This window comes from Fukomys damarensis, unplaced genomic scaffold (assembly GCF_012274545.1).
Source record: "Fukomys damarensis isolate Sample0158 unplaced genomic scaffold, DMR_v1.0_HiC HiC_scaffold_31, whole genome shotgun sequence".
NCBI classification, from domain to species: domain Eukaryota; kingdom Metazoa; phylum Chordata; class Mammalia; order Rodentia; family Bathyergidae; genus Fukomys; species Fukomys damarensis.
In genome coordinates this window covers 8,034,353-8,052,867 of record NW_022900943.1, presented here as the reverse complement: position 1 = coordinate 8,052,867, position 18,515 = coordinate 8,034,353, and the positions used below count along the sequence as shown (strand labels likewise).

Below are 18,515 nucleotides of genomic sequence, written 5' to 3'. Positions count from 1 at the left end.
TTCCCTGGTGTGAATAATCTGCAATAATACATAAGATCCTAATAAGATTACTGACATTTAGAAATGGGAAGAAAGGAGCTAAAGGTGTAGGGAAGGTGGGATGGGTAGGGAAAGGGTAATAAGGGAAAAGAAAAAAATGTGAGATAATGAAAAGATGAAAATAAAGTGTTTGTAGATGGGGAGGGGAGGAGGGGGTGAAGGGAGGGCAGGGGTAAGGGGAAAAAATGAGAATCAAGACTTGTCATGTAGAGGTACATGATCCCAACAATGAATGTAACTGTACTGTATACCTAAAATGTACCAATAAACTCAATTAAAGCTGAAAAAAAAGATACAGTGTTTCAGTTGTATATTGTCCTGCTTTTCCTCAGAGCATCCATAGTTAGTAACTTTAATAAATTCTCCAGGACATACAGAGCTATTCATGCTACTTTCTTAAAGATGTTCAAATGTTTTCAACTTTGACTCCTGACAGTTTTTGCTAACGAACTTTATATTTTACCTCATGAGGTACGAAATTCTTTTTTTTTTAATAGCATTAATTTCAAATCCCTAGATACAAATGAATGCAACATTGTTTTTCCTTTGTTTTGTCCTTTTTATGGGATTTAATTTTATAAAGCCACACTGTTCATGAACTTGCTTGGGTAAAGTGTTCAACTTGTTAAACTGTATAGAAAAGCCTGCAAGGTAATAAAAAGAATGGTTCAAAAAAAAAAGGAGATGGGAGTATTCTAAAAACTTATTTGTTCTGTTTAGAAGTGTTACAGGAGAAATAAAGGTGAAGGGTGCAGTGTGGACTTCAGTTCTTCCTTTAGGAGAGGATTATTCCAATTATAAATTAGAAATATATCCCTGCTTCTTGTATACTTGTAATATATACATTCATTACTGTGTGGCTTTAAGCAGTGTTCAGAATCACATAGGAAGCCAATTTTGTTTCCATTTAGCATTATAACATTATTCAATATATATTTAAATTTTTAGGAAAACAGATTTGTTTTATGTAAAAATTAAGAATCATGCATACTAAAACACATGAGGATATGCATGACATTTTTCATAGGTATTTTAATTGAAATACTTTTGGACTAAAACCCCATTGACTTCTGCTTCTAAAGAAAACAAAGTTTGAGGGAGTAATGAATCACAAAACCCTCAACACATTAGCTGCTGCCTTTAATCCGTAAATTGTCCTTTGCATTTAACACAATTCAGTTAGTGAATCCTCTCAGTCTCATATTGTGTTAAAAAAAAGTGTGCTCCAAACATATAAATTATATTGCATAATTGCATATTATAATGTCTGACCTGAGGAAAGAGTACTTTTTTAAAAAAAGAATAATTGATTATCCACAAGTGTGGGAGGTGGCCCTGAGCTCGGGTACAGCTCCAAATGTCCTCACTCCAGTGTCATCTGTTTATTCACAGCATGGAATTTCAGCCTTTGCACTGCTAACGAAGGTGCATAGCTTCTTCAGTACACAGATAGGAGCTGTTTCTCATGGTGGAGCCCTAGGGTACCAGACCATTTTGAGAAAACAGGAAAATGAGCACTGTTACACACCATGCAAATGTACTGCTAGGTACAGTTCTCTAAAGGGGAAGCTAAACGTAAGAGTACTGTATAGTATAGAAATTTTATTTTGTTATGTTTTTGATTGATTTCTCTTTCACTTTTAAATAACCACTCTTCCAGGGATTTTATGCAGTGGAGTTACTTCAAGCAAAATTATAGATTTTTGCACAATTCAGCAAAGTTTAGACATTGGGCTTTTTTCATTTCTTTTTTCTCAGTACCAGGGATCAAACTCAGGACCTTACACAAGGCCACTGAGCCAAATCCCCAGTAGCCTCCCACCTCCCGTTCTTTCTCCCTTTCTTTCTTTCTTTCTTTCTTTCTTTCTTTCTTTCTTTCTTTCTTTCTTTCTGTCTCTTTCCTTCCTTCTCTCTCCCTTTCTCTCTTTATTTTTTCATTCATCTTTGTCATTGTGCTTCATTTCTGTACTGGGGATTGAATTTAGGGAGTGCTGGGCTACTTCACTAGCCCTTTTTTAAGTTTTTACTTTGAAATAGGGTCTCACTGAGTTGCCCAGGCTGGCCTTGAATTTGTAATCCTCTTTCTTCAGCCTTTTTAATAACTGCTGTTACAGCACTGCACCAAAACTCCTGGTAGGACTAATTTTTTTAAATCAATTGTTCATTAATGAAAGTCCAAATAAAGAAAATGCAAAGAAATTTGAAATTCAAAAGGAAATATTATGGTATCACAGTTTAATTACAATATTTATTAGGTATAATTGTATCAGTTTTGACATATGTACACACTTAAAAATTATTTCCCTAACAGGATGATAAGTATTTCTACTACTTGTAGTAATTTCCTCATGCCCTTTTTATAAAATGTTCATTCTTTTATCCTAACTCTGCTAATCCTTGGCTTCATTTTGAAATTTTTTATAATTTAGAGTTTTGTATTCATTGAAACATAAAATGCATAGCTTTTGCCATTGACTTATTTCATGCTGCTAATGATCTTGAGAGTCATCTGTGTTACTGTTCCTCAATGAGAACTTATCTTTATTGTTCAGTGATGCACCGCTGTACAGGTGCATTGATAGGCGACAATATTTTATTCACTCATTTGTTGATAGACTCTTGTGTTTGCAATTTTTAATTATAACAAAGTAAACACTGCTGTGAGCGTGTGTGTAGCTTCCACCTCCCACTCACCACTCCCGCCTTTTTAGTTAGGAAACCTTTGACTTCTTCAGGGATCTGCACGGTACCCGAGTTCCAGAGAGGCAACACTAGCCGGGAACCCATGGGCTGAACTCAGATTCCAGCAGAAAAACATGCTAGGGTATTAACAAAATGTTTTGGTATAGAATATAGTTTTTGATTCTCTCAGGTCAACGTATGTGGGTAAATACTGGGTAAAGTGATCGCTGGCTCATTACTAGTTATAAGGAACTGCCAAAACATGTTTTAAACAAATTGTGACATTTATACTCCCAACCGAGGATAAGAATTTTAGTTTCTCTATCCTATCGTCAAAGGTTGAATAAAATGGATCTTTCATTTGGGGCTATTCTAAAGGCTGAGTAGAGTTTTTGTGTTTAAATTTCTCTGATGGACAATTATGTTCAGAATATTTTATGCGCTCATTGGACAATTGGCATAATCAATATCTGTGGTTTTAGTTTTGTGAAAAAGCTTTCTAAAATTTTTGCCCCATTTAAAAATCAGTTCCCTTGTCGTACTCTTTTCAGCATTTATTTTTATTAGAGCACAGATTGCACTCCGTGTGGTAAGTTTGTCCGAAACACATTTCAGTTCCGCTCCGCATCCCTTTGCCTCCCCTTCCTCCCTCTCACTCTGTCTCCTGACCCCCTTCCCATGGCCAAAGACCTATGACCCTACTTCAAATAACTTATCCTTTAATTTGATTTTCATATACTTTAAATCTATGGGCTATCCTAGATAAAATGGTTTGGATGATGAACATATTTCCTCTTCTTTCTTTGTTTTGCCTATTGCAGTAGCTCAGAACTACATTACAGGAGGAGGAAAATGACATTATTCCTTGTTTCACATCTGAAAGAGAGATAATTCAAGTTTTCACCATTAAAAGTCATTTTCCCTTCAAAACTCTTAGATATTTTATTTGTTTAAAGGAGTATGTACTAGCTGTAAAATAACTTTTCATTTTAATTTTAGAAAAAGCATGAAAATCTTAAATTTTATCTCCTGTGTTAATCCATGAATCTAAAAAAAAATCTTACTCTTTTGTACATTTTTATATATATATATTGTTTTGCTTTCATGACTTTTAGCTTCCAAATTTAAAGTAAAGAATTAGACTGTGGTTTGGCTCAATTGTCACAAGTTAGCCAGGTCCCTCTGAAGGGGCATTTATAGTTAACCCTGTCGGTATGTAAGGGTCTGAACCACCGTCAGTCTAGTATTTAAGAAAAGGAAGAGGATACTATCCTGGAATTCAATATATATATTGTTTTGCTTTCATGACTTTTAGCTTCCAAATTTAAAGTAAAGAATTAGACTGTGGTTTGGCTCAATTGTCACAAGTTAGCCAGGTCCCTCTGAAGGGGCATTTATAGTTAACCCTGTCGGTATGTAAGGGTCTGAACCACCGTCAGTCTAGTATTTAAGAAAAGGAAGAGGATACTATCCTGGAATTCAGAATTTGATGTTTATATTGTCTTTTTTCTTTTCCTCAGAAAACAGGGTCCAGAAATCTGAGTGGGAGACAGGAAATGCGGCTGCTGAGAAGCCTGCGGTAGAAAATTGCAGCTGCTCAGCACAATGGATCCGATATTTCAGTGTTTCGAACAAGCTTTGACATAGTCCTCAGTATCGGGTCCTGTCTTCATTCTCCGGTTTCTGAGGTAGCTACCTGCCACTTTCTAAGTACTGCAAAGTCAAGTATTCTGATGCTTTTACATTTGTAGTCTGGTAAAACAGTTAACATTCATCTATTTCATTCATAACTTTCAAAATTTGGTAGTATATTTCTCCCTATTCTCATTTTTTTGTTTTTATAACTTTTCCAAACAACTTTCTCTATCATAGTACTAGAAAAATTAGAAAAGCATATTAAATTGCATGTGCATGCTTCAGTGTTTATTTGACACAATAGTATCTAATATTACAGGACAATAGCTTTGTGGTAGCTATTCACCATTTTGAATTTCCATTTTCAATTAACAACTTACACTCTCCATTTAAACAAACAGGAACTACATCGCTTTTGGACAGCATCTCAAAAAATAATGTATTAAGATTGCACAACTCTCAAACAGTACTGGATTCCACACTTTGTGATGGAGGTAATCTCTTACCTCTGTAGGAAAATGGATGCACTTTGAGACCATAATTTTAAGTGAAATAAATCAGACACACAAGCGTGTATATGGTGTGGTTTCTCTTATAATAGAAATTCAAAATATGAAGAAAGAGCAAAGTAATAATATATAAAATAGGGCTATAGTTCTTTTGCAAATGAACAGGGGATCAATAGATGGAAAGAGAGGGAAAAGGGGAGCAAGTAGGGAGAAGAGGGAAAGGGGTGAAAAGAATTCAGCTGTGCTGTGTACATGAACCAACACCCCATGGGGAATATTATCATTGTATACTGCAAGCATGTGCAAATAAAACATTTTTAAAACAAATAATTTCTTACAGATTATTAAAAAATAAATTAAAAGTCCCAATTTTATGCAGTGCCAACATTTCCCTTGCTAATTTAATATTTTAAAGGTTTCTTTTTTAATGTATTTCCAGAAATCTATATGGTATCCTCTGAAATATGCTTTCCTATGATGCCTTACTAGCATTTTAACCAGATTTCTCTGTTATCCTGAGTGACATCCAGGACTTTTGAGAAGAATTCAGCCTGACTTGGCCCAAATTACAAGTTTTACTGACGGAAAGTACACCAGAGAAGTTATTTCCAAAGTTAGCTACAAGTCATATTTCTCTGCATCTCTTCTAAAAATTAATACTTTGGATCCTATGCTGGCCCAGCTCCCCTAACCCTGAAAATTAAATTCAATATTTTGGAGTTGTATCCTAGAATACGGTGATTTGGGAAATATGGACCTATTCTGTAGGACAAAAGAGATACAAACTTTCTCTTGCACCTCTGAGAATTTAGTCCTCTGTCTACCACTGCAATGGGCCTGGGCCTTGTTGATCTTTTCCCAAGTTAATGAGAGTGGATCTTTAATGCAGTAATAGATGTAAGACCCTGTAAGAAAGCTGTTAATCAAACAATGCATTTTCATGGGACCTGTTTTCATGGGAATTCCGTTGGTTTACCATTTAATTTGTACCTTAAAATGCTAGTTAATTACACAACTGGGTAGAAAAGTAAATAGCTCATTCTTATCAGAGTGTGTAGGGCCAATCCTTCAAATGTTAGGCTAACACTTAATAATGTATTTGCAGGACAGACTAAACCCTAAGTAGAAAAGTCACTAGGGCACTGTGACACACACCTGTAATCTTTACACTCCATAAGGCAGGAGAATCACAAGTTTGATTGCAACCTGGGAAATTTAGAAACTTAGTAATACTCTGTCATTTCAAAAAACAGTAAAGAAGCTTCGATAACAGGAACTGAAGAAAAAAGCCTTTGAATACTAACCTGAGATTTGAAACTGTTGAATAAATCTCAGAATAAAATCTTGCAAAGCCTTGTTCAAATCACCAATTAAATTTTTTAAAAATAACACTTTATATACTGAGAAATAATATTTAATTCCCAAGAAGACTGGAGGAAAGAAAAAACATCTTTAATGTGCTGAAATAAAAACTGCCAATTGAAAAGTCTATGTGCAGCAAACATGTGTTATACACATGTGCCAACTTCCAGGAATAAAGGTAATGTAAAGACATTTTCAGGTGAAGGAAAATGAGCAGTTTAATACTAAGAGCATCAATTTCAAGTAAATTATAAAGGAAACCTTTGTTGTCCAAAGAAAAATGCTTTAAGAGTGAACTTCAGTTCATAAGAATGAAGGAAATGAAAAAAGAACAGAGTAGTAGACATAAAAGATCATTTCTGTTTACTTATATTTTAAACATACTTTGAATTATTTAAAGCAAAAAGTGATAGAGTGAAATCTATTTTTAAAAATATATGATAAATAACACATCCAAAACTGCAACTTGAAGTTTAGCAGAAGGGATAAACAGACTTGTCAATTGGTGTTTTTACATTTTATACAAAATGGTGTAAAACTAACCACCAAGTGAGGGAGTTCACCAAGATGGTGGTGTGTGGTACAGAAAAGAAGGGGAGGGGATGCAGGACACAGAGGGAATCGCATTATGATCATTGCAGAAAGAGGACCCCAAAGGGAACGTGTGGCCCAGACACAGAAATGAACATTTTTGGACTGAAGTTTTATGGCTCAAGATACAAATATTTTGCTGACATTCATATATGCAGAGTTGACAGACTAATAGACATTTCATTCATAAAAATAAGCACTAAACTCTTACATAAACTCTAATCTTTATAAAAGGGAAACAAAAGAAAAAACTGACATTAGATCAAAAAGTAAGAAGCCTCGAAATTTAGGAATTTGGGAAATTCATCAGAAAAACAGTAGTCATTGCTATATCCTCAACATATAAAGAGTAAAAATAATTTCAGAGTGTTATTCCCCCTACAACATGTGGATAAATTGAAGTGTCTCTGCACATAGCATTGAACTGAATTTAATAACCTGATATACTCAATAGAAAAGAGAAGAGCAAGGGAGGTTTTTATTAATATTGCCAAACATTCATCAAATAATTCCACTAAAACTCACATTAACCTGGGAGGCAATTAGAGAGCTCTTTACTTGAATTTTTAATTATGAAAAGTGCATTTTAATTCTAAATATGCCGTGCCATGAAGCCAACCTGGAGAAGAAACATATCACAAAACGACGCGAAGTAGGCAATAAGTTCTCTCACGTTGACCGTCAGGCTCTTCCATCTCCGCTTTCCCGTCACTTTCAGAGCTTGACCTTAGGAGATGCTATCTACGTTCCGCTGTGTGCTATCGCAAGCTGCTGACACCGCACTCTCCATGTCCCCTCTGAAAAATCAACAGTGACAGCTTCCCCCTCGCCTTCCCTGGGCTTATTATCCGTGTCTCCAACACTAAACCACCTAATACAAATAAAATGTCTTCTCGTATTTAGACCCTTAGGAAGGGTGCATTTGCTGTAGACTGAAAATCACCCCTGAGAAAGATGTTTCCCTGGCTATGTAGATTGCAAAAAACTGTAAGAGCCATTTGGGTGGCTCTGATTTCTGCAGATTTGGAAATCGGTGTTGCATTGCTGTCTTTGTAGGCTAAGCACAGTTTATTGCAAATAACAACTCTGAAATCTTACTTTATTTACCCCTAAGTTCTACCACTTATAAGCTGTGTACTTGGGGGAATTATTAAATATCTTCAGAAAGCAGTTGCTTCATCTCAAAAAATCAAACTTGTGATAGCTATCTCACGTACTTATTTTAAGGAGTACAAACATAAGTAGATGTGCAACGCACATCACGAGGCTGAGGCTTAGGATGAGGTTCAAAAAGTTTCGATGTTTTCCTGTTTTAAGTTATTATCAACATTTTTTTTCCTTGCTGGAAGTCATTTGCTTTTAGATCCACATAAAGCCAGTGTATGTACACAGTTACTGTGAAAGGATTCCCAGCTATACAGTCTCGCGTCTACACAGATGCACACTGCAGTGTTCAGCCACATGCAAAGTCCCATTCAGACACCAGATTGCAAAATTGCCAGTCCAAGTCCTGGCCAGTGTTAGACGTGGTTAGTGATACTGACGGTATGGAGAGGGTGGCATAAAAGACACATGTTTTCTCACACACCCTTAGTCCCCATCTTAGGGGATGTACGGTTACAATTACAATCACACTGCGGATCAAGAGGTGAGATGACATGTACCTGCAAAATCGCTTTCACAGCGCTGTGTGAGGAGGAAGGGGGTCAGCGCTCTCTAGGAATGTGACAAGCCGAACATCGGATGCAATGACAGCGATGTAGGGTTTGTTTGACAAGGACTTGGCTCACTTTCCTGTCATACTTGTAGGAAGATGAAATGCTTCTCTCCAAAATCTAAAGCAAAACTATATTATGAGCCACTTTTCTGCAATTAGGATCACAAGGGTGCTACGGCAGGAGTCCTGATTTAGAGCAACTTGGGACAATTTTTTTTCCCAGCAATATAATGTTTAATGGCATTTTATTGAGAAATGTTAAAGGCACAATAAGTTGTGTAATTGTCTATATTTTGCATGCATTATATAATTGTACAACTGCCTCTATTTTGAGGCATGATCCAAGACCACTCCCATTATCTGCCAGAAATTTGACGGTGCCATTTGTGGAGAGTTTTCAGGCAATTTTGCTTCCCAGCAAGCCTGAGCACCTATTGCTTGCACGGCTTCAACATAATTTTAAAACAAATCTTCATATACATGATATTTGACAGCTAAAATGATTCTCTGAGGTTACATATGAAAGACATACTTTTCAGTAGAGTACACATAGACTTTGAAAATGTAACTGCTCTATCATTATTTTACAAGAAGTCAGTTAAGGCCTAAATACTCTGAAGCTTTGAGGCCCACAGTCCTCATTGGTTTCACCGTGACATTTTCATCTGCATCACCCACAAAATCATAAATCTACATTTTTATCACTGAAAGTCTTCTATTAATATTGAAGCATAATTTTATGTACACAGAATGTATTTTTTTATTTTTGTAACTGTAAGTGCATAGCCCAACTAGCAATCCAAATGTTTCATTCTTCTCTTCAGAGATGTCCCATAAATACGTCCAGCTGTACCTTCCAATTATAACTGAAAATTTCCCACATTCTCTGCTACACCGCTGGCACAAACTAGCATTGTCTACTGGCTGAGTTAGTCCATGATTCAAACCTCCACTATTTAGGTTTGGGGTGGAAATCCACCTGTAAAAGCCAGTGATTTGCACCTACAAACACTCCCTTGCTTATATTTTGGAGAAGGTTCTGGCTGCTGTGTCTCTATTTGGCTCTGTGGGCTGCTGCGGCTCCAGTTGGGTTTGTTGGGGTCCACTTGGGCCTGTCCTCCACACTCTCACTCTAGATAAAGGAAGAAGGAGGTACCGGCCATGGCATGTCCCCCTCCTGGGGGATGACGGTAACCCCAGGCATAGTGGGAGTTGGAGCGAGATAGTCAACCACGCAGGGAACTTTGAAAGCTCTGGAGCAAGTCACACCTGCATGGGCTGTCACAACCATGGCCAGTGCAATAGGGAGATGGGAGGGAAGATGAGAGTAGCAATAAAAAGTTGTGAGCAAATAATACTGTCTAACATTTCCCGGAACAGAATCACTGCTTTTGCCCTCATTATAGTTGATTATTTTTCCTCCTCAAGATAGTACCCAAATCATCCTATTAAAATAGAAATTAGATTTCATCATCTTCTGCCTAAAATTTGATAGTGACCTATTATATCATTACAAGTAAAATATGAAACTGTTGCGCTGTTCTACAGGGTCCAACAGAATCATATCTCCTGTCCCTCCTGCTTTTGCTCCCTTTGCAAAATATCCTTGTTCTTTGTGGAACAATTCTCTCATTTGCTCTGCACTTTCCATGTACTCTTCTGGCTTCTTCCCTCTCTTCCTCTTGTCCTTGTTTAAATATCTACTTACCAGGGAGGGCTTGCTCTACTATTTTATTTGAAATTTTCATCCTGTCCTAGAACTATCGTTAGCTCAACCTGTAATATTTTCCACTTTGATTCTTTAAGATACTCCTGGGTTCTATGTCAAAACCCACTCGTGTAGAGTAGGAGCCCTCTCTCGTGTCAGCAAGAGGGGTTCACGGTGCAGCTGAGGATCCCCAAAGCAGAGCTGACATGTGACGGTCAGGGGAACCGGAATAGAGCTGACCACGCAGATTTTAGAAGCTGCATTAAAGTTATTTTAAGCCGAATAAAATATTTTCACATACAGCAAGACAAGGTTGTACAAATGGTTAATCATATGTTGTAAGATATTTTTGTATAAGTAAGTACCTCCCGACGATTAGAGATATAACAAAGCTAGAAGTTTTAAACAATTGATTTTTAAAACTTTCATTTCAAAGTTGCCGTGCTGCAGAGTACACAGATGACTACTACGGCCCAAGAGGGCCTGCGTGGCTTAAATCATGGGACGCTGACTCTCACATAGGCTGAAGGGAGCAGAAGCCAGGGCGGCTCTGATAGCAGCACAGAACTCTGCTCCAGGCTGAGAGCGCCCTGAACTCAGGCCCTGCCCGGGCCCAGCAGGGAAACCACGCCCTAACCTGTCCTCCTCCAGCAGAGGAGGGCCAAGCGGAGGGAGCGAATGCAGCAGGGCTGGATTAAGAGGTGAGGAAAGACCTGAGAGGCACAGTGGGTCTTCTTCATCACGGACGTTAGAACTCAGTGAAATGAGGGCTGGGGGTTAAACGTAACCACTTTGCCTTGAGAATGAACGCATTGTAACTCATATGAAAGTTTCTAAACCGTGGGACTGATTTGTGTAATGCAGTTAATCAAGATTGTTCCTGTTGACCAACCAGTCACAGTTGAACTTGGCTAATAACTAAACAGTGATACCCCCCGAATAAACCGCCTCGTATCATCCTGGCTCTGTGTTCGTTCTTGCTTTTGTATCTCTTGTGCTTTCATCTGTCTTAGTCAGAACCTCTCGCTTTTCACAGGTTGCCTGTGCCTTGTGTTGGAATTTGCCTAGAGAAATATTCTAGGGTCAAGTTTTTTTTTTTTTGGCATTCTCAACAAAACATTAATCATCACTTATGCAAGGATAAAGTCCACTTCTTTCCTGCTATGTTTGCAGCATCTGTCAGAGCCCATCCAATAACTATAATAAAATAAGAAATGAAAAATAAAAAGAAAACAGATAAATCAATAAAATGAGCCCATGGTTACAGCTGAACAATTTTAACCCTAGTGGTCAAAAACAGCTTTGCCAAAAACAAAAAGGCTCTAATTCAGATATTCCCCCTGTCAAAATATACACTACAGTGCAGCATTTCCTGGAAGTATAAATTAACACATATTAGTTCCTTAAAATTGTAACTAATATAACATATATTACAAACTTTAAAATGTTTACAAAATGCTAAGTAAAATGCAATGGACAAAAAAGTGAATGAATGAATAATGAAGTGAATTGAATGTATCTTGTCCTGTACACTATTCCTAGGAGCCTAGGAAATAAAATGCTCAAAGTACTTCCAGATGAACTGTTACTGGCTGATATGTTTTCTTATTTTCTATCACACTAGATACTATATATTTATATTTTTATTGCACTAAACCCAAAGAATAATAAAGTAGAAACCACATTCCTTAAAAGTTTAGGAGGGAAAACATTTTATCTATACTATACATAATACAAATACTATTTTAATTTTAATACTATGCGTAAATGCTGTATTGATCTAAGGAGAGCTATCAACAAATACATACAAATGAAATGGAAAAATTTGTTGCTATTATGCTGAGTTCTTCTCAGGGAAACATTGTCAAAACTACAAAAAAAATTTCAGATCTGTATGAATATTCTCAAAGTAAACTATTAGAGAAAACCACAGTGATGATGAGACGGTACTTAGAGAGATGGTGGTGATGTGTGTGTGTGCGTGCGTGTGTGTGTTGTTTGACCAACTCAAACAGTATTCTGAATCTTTAACATTAAAATTATTCATGGCAAATGCACAGTGTGATTAGAAAGAAGCTACACTTTGTATTCTGGCCAAGAAATCTCTAGCACAAGTCTAGGGTCTAAAAAATAGATGCAAAACGGTATCTGTGGGCTCTCAGAACTTCGCTTGGGACTTCTTTCTCATCGCATCACCTCTCTCAATGCCTGTGTTCTGTTAACACCGTCTGCTGAACCCCAGTGAATTTGTTTCTGGGATACGTTGTTAACTGAACTCTTGGAAGTACTGCTGCTTGCAAATAATGCATTCTCAAGAGCTGCACAGTAGGAACACAGCAGGTATAAAGTAAAAGCAATAATAAAAAATTGAGCAGACCTTAAGTGCTATGATTATTCTGTGCACCAGTTTTTATCATCTCCCTTCAAAGTCTGCTTCTTGAATTTCCTGTGTCTAAAAATATTGACAGTGATACTATCCCTATATTTTGTTTTTTAGTGAAGGAGCTACATAGCAAATTTCAAAAATAAGGGTACTATTTGAAGACATTGGCCAATAGAATGATTATTCAATTTACAAGGTAGAGTGTCTAAAGATTCTAGAAAATTCCTGCCAATTATCTATTAATTGACTAATAAAATCCAATGAAGTAATAGCTGAGATTTTAAATATTAACTTTCTTCTCAAGAATTTGTATCCATTGGTTAGCTTTGCATCCTTATGAAGTCAAAGAAGAAAAAGAATTCATTTCAGAGATAGGAACAGTGTGTAGCAGACTTTTATTGGTAGAAGGAAGGATTGAATCTAACACCTACATTTTGAGCTATAGCCAAGCCCTCATAAAAATATTTTTTTATTTTTAATTTTGAGACAGGGTCTCCCAAAATTGCTAAGATGCCCAGATTGGGTTCTCACATGTGTGAGCCTCCTTTCCGAGCCTCCCATATGTCAATAGTTCACACCCATCTACTATCTAGCAAGGATTTTCATACCTGGTAAAGAATAGGGTGATGGCAATCACATTTTAATTTCAGCAATCATTAGCTTTGCAAGCCTTTGTCTTGAGATTAAAGTAAATGAGCTTCTTTCTCCTCCCATATGTGAATACACACATATATATATAATATGTAATATTTATAATATGTATTTAATATTTGCGTACATTTGAATATATATGAATTTACCATGAGATTATTTCCAGTAAATAAAGCAACTTTTTTAAAAACAAAGGTATATGTTCACAAATATGCATTACACAAATAAGTGCTATCTCTGTATTACTCAGTTTTCCAGCCACTGGGTCACAATGCTTATATTCCCACTTGGCTCATGCATCAAGGGGATTCAGGCTACGGTTGGCTTGCTCCAGGGAGGAGACGGTGTGGTGGAAGGGTGCTGAAGAGGAAAAATGCTTAGTTCTTGGAGTCTGGAAATAAGAGCAGAGAAACAGTGCCAGAAAGACCATATCCGCACCTCCAAATCAGTGCCTCCATGACCTAAACCGATGTACACCCCAAAGTACACTTTCCTACCTCCCTGGGCAACTGCCAACCCAGTCAAGTTGACTACTTGGCTTCATCATCAGAGTCTCTGTTAAGAGTGTACAGGAGGAGAAAGCTTTCAAAACTCATTGGGAATAGACACCCTATATATACCTAATGAGTTTTTCAAAAATGACGGCCGTACTTCCACATTGTATGATGATTTCCACGTGCCATCGTTATACGTAATCTTCCTTTCTCGTGGCCTGAGGCTGACCCAACAGCACATTCTGTTTGTGTAACATTCATATGTGGTTACAACTAAGTCTCACTCATCCCTCTGTTGCTCTCACAGTGCAATGGTCCAAGTGGCCTTGCGTCAGCCTCCTGCCGTGAGGTCTTGGCGATTTCTGCCATGGTCCCCTAACCGAGGATGATCAGAGCATTAGCAGTTCTGGCAGTTCCTCCTATCGCAGTGGCGTTTATCTGGTTTAAATGAAGCCTGAGTATTTCCACTGATCTAAGGGGGTCCCGTCTCTCTTACACTCCCTTTACATAGCTCATCTCACTCCTTTATATTTGCTTCAATCTCTGTGCTCCTGGCACGACTGCCTCGTTCCGGTTAAAATGCGGTAGTTACACTGCTGCTGCTGGTTTTCATACTTGTTATCTGCCCTCCCTGCAGGCTTGTTCCTTCCTGTTACAGTGTGGCTCACTTCCTGTGCTCTGTCTCCTTTCCTACCACCTTTTCTAGATGCAGCCTTCTCCGTCTGCTCCATTAAAAACCTACCCATCCACTAATGTCTATTTTTTCTAATGTTCTTTTCTTCCTAGGACTTATTCTTTTATTTTTATATCTCCATAGAATGTGAGCTCCATGTGAAACATTAATTTTTATGGTTCTTTAAAAGCTTTTTTAAAAATCACACTGCTTATATAGTGTTTGGCCTACAGAAATCAGATGCCCAGTGAAAGTTCACTTAATTTTTATTCTAGGAGTGGAAACTATTTCTCATAAACCCCAAGACTTTGGAGATGCAAACATGTTATCTGACCATTTTCCCAGCAATTATATTTCATAGACAGAACAATGAATAACAAAAAATATTGTGTCTTTTGCAGAGTCAAGTGGTTAATTAAAATCAGAATGTGGAGTACAAGCTAGGGTTCTCCTTTTATTATTCTTCAAGTGATTGCATTCCTTACACATCACTAACACCAAGGTATAAATTTTTAAAAGGGATGATAGTGGCAAGAGAAATAATTATATAAAAGTGGCCCTGCTGAGAAATTCTGCAATCTTTTATTGATGATTAACATAATCCAGAAGTAAAATAGAAAAAGCCCTAGAGGTCGTAGTATATCACAAGTCAATTATCAATTAGAACTCCCACAATGTGAGTGAAAAAGTGTGCATTATAAGCACGCATTGTAATGGGAAGTCCTGTAAATGATAAATGTTCATCCCATTTGTGCTCAACTCTGGTCGGAGCCTTGTTAGAATAATACCTTCCATTTGCTCTCAGGACAAAATTGGTACCCGGTCTGCTAGAATGTGCTGAATCAAGCCACGAAGATAATTAAAGTGCTGGGCAACGTGGCCTCTGAGGATAGGTTAGAGGAGCTTGGATTACTGAGCCTGAGCCTACAGTGGTGGAGGGTAGATAGGATAATAGTTGTCCCATGTCAAAATAGTTCTGCTTCATAGAAAAGGCGCGGGCTGCTACTTTCTCAAGAGAGATTAAGAAAAGGGTCAGTGGTATTTCCCTGCAGCACACTGAAATTAGGTTAGCTGTAATGAAATGTTTCTTTACATGAGAGAATTATTAAGGAAGGAAATGACAGCGTGAAGAGGATATCCCTCCAGTAGTCTAAAGTTTTCCATGGCTTCCCAGTGTTCCAGATTGATTCTGTCTGTCTTTCGATCGGTGCAGGGAAGGTAACAGAATGCGTTCTCTCCTGGTCATTGCCTAACTGCTTCTCATTAATTGATTTTTCTGGAAAATATCATTTCATTATAATTTCAGTGTAATCTCATTCTTGGCAGGTATCATGGTCACTTTGTGCCCTAATCAAATTTAATATCACCGAATAATGCTCTAGTAAAAATGTTATGAGATTCTCACAATCCCTGGTATATGAAGGCCATTTATTAATATCAAGACTCTTCCTTGCAATATTTTCCTAAATTTTTTCACCTTCTTTCCTGACCCAGGTGCCCTTTAGGAAATTGCATCCTACGTTTTGTAGAAAAATTAATTCGCTTTAGCATAGACCTGGTCATGAAAACTTTGCTGAAAAATAAATTGGTGGTGCATTAACTATTCACATGTCTCTGCGGTCAGCAGAATAAAGGCTCCACTCGTTTCTTGCGTGTGGCTCCTAGTTTAATGCATCCTCCTTTTGTCAGATACCACTTTCCTGTGATGAACTCTCCTCTGTACTATATTGCTTTTTTTCTCTTTATGAAAATTTTAGGCTGCATCTTGAAAGGGCATAACTTATCTCGCTTCATTATTGCTTATCTCTTATTCCTTTCCTTCTCAGTCACCTGGCCTGCATTGTGAACACCGTCTTGATCTGTTCTTGCTGCTACCACAAAATACCAAAATATATTGCTTCCTTCTGTTCTGAGGCTTCGGGCTTCTTGGACTGAGCATCTAATGGCTTCCAGGACTCCGCAGCTAGATCAGGACCATTGTGGAACTATTTACCTTTTGATCATGAAAGCTAATCTAACAAACCTCTTAGCTGAGGTGTATATAAGGTGCTCCAGTAAAACAAAAAGAATATTAACTGAATCCTCTGACTTTGTATTGTCAGTGCTGCCCTACAAGTGGTGGTTGTCTAGGCATTCTGTAGTTTAGAATTGGAAAGAAATACATCAATAATTTAAGAACAGTTGCTCCTTCAAGAACAACAAATTACTTTAAAAAATGTTCCCAAATTCCTCTTTCAAAAATTGGTTCCATTTTCCTTCATGACTTTCTAGCAAGGAACACATGTAAATAGTACATATTTACCAGCAAAAAAAGCCCATTTTATTGAGGCATTCAAAACTCCTATTTATCATGATAATTATATTCTCCATGTTAACTAAAAGAACCCTATAAGATATCACTATTTTCTAGGAAAAAGGAAAATGTACCTTAGTTATGTACAGAGTTGTTATTTGAACCCCTGGAATCAATTGTTAAGATCCATAATTATCCCTGGCATTATTCAGTTGTTCAATACAACTATTCTACCAACACATATATTCAACACATAGCCTTATATCCCTGTCACTCCCGTGTTTTATTTTTTTTAATTTTATTTTATTGTTCTGTTGCCCCTCTGAGAATTATCAGCATTTTCATGTTGGACATCTTGCATATTTCTTCTAATTTTATTATTTTCCTTATATATTTTCCATTTCTGTTGAGAAGTTTAGTTAAGTTTCTTTTACCACACATCTATTAAGGTTTCAGCCTTTTTCCTAACATGATTTAGAGTTCAAGAATTTTTTTTTTCATTTTTATTTCTGTTCAGGCTCTTTTTTTTATTCATGAATGTGGTATCCTTTGTTACTTTTATAAATGTCAACTGCTGGGCTTCTCTGGATGGCAGTCAGCTTGCGCCGTTTCTTGCGTGACTCTCACCTGTCAAAGACTGTACCTTTTTCAGTCCCTAGAGAGGAATCACTGAATGTTGTGTCAGAAGTTTCCTGGCCCGCCAGTGAGTGTGGTCAAAGCTGAACCGGGAAGTGGCTTCCTGTAGTCTGTGTAGATTTCTGTGGTTCCCCATCTTTCTACCCATAATTCAATGCTCGTCTTTGCCTGAGGTCTACATCGAAAGCAGTAGCTGACTTAATCTTTGCAGACACATCGTTTCCTCTATCTGACCTTCACTTAACGGCCAGTGGTTATTTCCTATACAGATTTCCAAGCAATCATTTATACCAGCACCAAAAAGAAAAAAAAATAACAGAACTGTCTCCGGTTTCTGCAATTTTATGAGTACAGTCAACGTGCCTCTTGCTGGGCTCTCTTCAGCACTGCATTAGAATGTCCTCTGACCTGGTTCACATCAGTTACCTTATGGTCCTCTGCTTTCCTTTTTCCACTGTTGATTAGTTGCTCCTTTTCCAACTACTGATCCATGTAATTTCGGGTGGAGTCAGAGGTAATACATGTTCGATTCACTAAACTTACCAGAAGTTGGTCTTATTCATAAAATAAAACTCAAGACCTCTAAGCTGTCACACAGTAAAGGGAATATTCTCATGAAGAGAGCAACCTGGAACATGTGAACCTAATGATCTTCCCCTGAAATTCATGTTTTTCCTATTTTGACACGCCACTGGTAGCATCGCGCCAACCTGTTCTACCAAACATACTACTCTTTCCATATTTAAGTAAATGTGGACATTTTGTTCCCTTTTATTCTTCACTGCATATGAAAAAAATTAAATATTTAATTAAAGGTAAGAAAAATGATTCAAAAACTGAAAGCAATATGTCTGTAAAGATTCTTAGTAGCCAAACTATATCACATCCACATGCACAAACAAAAAGCATGAAGACATTACTTGAGTCTTAATTCTATAATAAAAGCAAATAGGTGGGTTTCAATTTTAAGAACACTCTGTTCCACAGAATTGTACATTCTTTCTGTATAATCAGAATTATTTGTTTATATGAAATAACATATTAAATGTCCAAAATAATACTTTCATAAGAATATACAAACACACATGAGAGAGAGAGAGAGAGAGAGAGAGAGAGAGAGAGAGAGAGAGAGAGAGAGAGAG

At 37.2% G+C, this 18,515-nt stretch overlaps 1 long non-coding RNA gene across 1 annotated transcript in view; it reads left to right on the top strand.

The window, feature by feature from the left end:
• Window positions 1-4,917, top strand: part of LOC104866790 — an 11,061-nt gene extending 6,144 nt beyond the window's left edge. The window contains exons 2-3 of the long non-coding RNA XR_781563.1: window positions 4,242-4,409; window positions 4,758-4,917. This is a non-coding gene — a long non-coding RNA (uncharacterized LOC104866790). The remainder of the gene's footprint in view (window positions 1-4,241; window positions 4,410-4,757) is intronic.
• The last annotated feature ends 13,598 nt before the right edge of the window (window positions 4,918-18,515 follow it).